General features: G+C 38.6%; 1 protein-coding gene across 1 annotated transcript in view; it reads right to left on the bottom strand.

Annotated features, from left to right (window-relative positions):
- Positions 1-222: 222 nt before the first annotated feature.
- Positions 223-1,382, bottom strand: part of LOC106882676 (myb-binding protein 1A-like protein) — a 16,213-nt gene continuing 15,053 nt past the window's right edge. Inside the window, exon 14 of the mRNA XM_052978084.1 lies at positions 223-312. The gene's annotated coding sequence lies outside the window, so the exon portion shown is untranslated. The remainder of the gene's footprint in view (positions 313-1,382) is intronic.

Genomic DNA, 1,382 nt, shown 5'->3' with positions numbered 1-1,382 from the left:
GATAGAATAAGTACTAGGCTTACAAAGAATAAGTCCTGGGGGTCGATTTGCTCGACTAAAAGGCGGTGCTCCAGCATGGCCGCAGTCAAATGACTGAAACAAGTAAAAGAGTAAAAGAGTAAGGAGTAAGTGAATAATTGTTTCAGGTACAAGGACAGCAGCTTTTGAAGGGTGGGAGAAGTCGGTTACATTGACCCCCCCCCCCTCAGTACTTGACCGGTACTTAGAAGTAGTAGTAGTAGTAGTAATAGTGATTCACTTACTGGAAGTTTCACAATGAGGTTCTGGTAAAAACAAAAGAAATTCTGGTACCTGGAAAAATAAAAAATAAAAACTGAGTTTAAGGGGTCATACACTGGCAGTCTAGCCCTTCTATATATGGGGAGATAGACTGGCCATTTTATTTAAAGGGACATAACCCGGCCCTTCTGTTTAAGGGGACACAGTCTGATCCTTCTATCTACAGGAATACATAGATTGGCCCTTCTATTTAAAGAGATACAGCCTGGCTCTTCTATCTATGGGGATACATAGATGACCCTTCTATTTATTGGGACACATACACTGCCCCTTCTATTTATGGGAACACATAACCTAGTTCTTCTACCTAGTGGGGACACATGGCCTGGCCCTTTTATCTATGGGGACAAATAGCCTGGTCCTCGTATTTATGGGGATACAAACACATATTTCACAGTAACATTTCGTTGAAACATCTACATAATTATTTCGAATCCAGTTGAAATCGAATTTATCTTCCTGGCAGGCGGTGGAGGGGGGGGGGGGGGGGGACAAAATAAAATTCGTCAAGTAGTAAGGGAGGTAACTGTACATTTACCGGTTATTTGACTTGTAATATTTGTTGAACCCTTTAGCATTGAGATTATCCTGTAATAATAATGTAATACAGTAAGTAGTACCTCGGTTTTCAAACAACACTGATCACAAATAAATCCTGCTTTATCTCCTGTCTTTCTCATATTCATTTAATACACGAATAAATCGTGCTTTATCTCCTGTCTTTCTCATATTCATTTAATACACGAATAAATCGTGCTTTATATATATATATATATATAATTCTTCGAAACGCCGTTGTTTAAATGGTGGCAGCTGATGACGGGGATGTTTCTATATGGCCTGCTTGTTTGTTGCACCTTGTTTACCATTTTGTCCTTGTTCTTTTGCCACGTCATGTACCCAGTTATGTATCTATATGTACATATATATATGCATATACTCATATATTGTTTATATATATATATATATATATATATATAAAGTAGTTGTATACTGCCAACTTAACGTGACAGTCCCAATAAGGGAATATACTACTGCTGTTTAGCCCTAGGAAGCCAGACCGCTTCCTATTAGGCCTTGAC

Source organism: Octopus bimaculoides, chromosome 30, assembly GCF_001194135.2.
Source record: "Octopus bimaculoides isolate UCB-OBI-ISO-001 chromosome 30, ASM119413v2, whole genome shotgun sequence".
NCBI lineage: Eukaryota > Metazoa > Mollusca > Cephalopoda > Octopoda > Octopodidae > Octopus > Octopus bimaculoides.
Note: the sequence above shows the minus strand (reverse complement) of the source record. Positions and strands in the feature narration are given on the sequence as shown.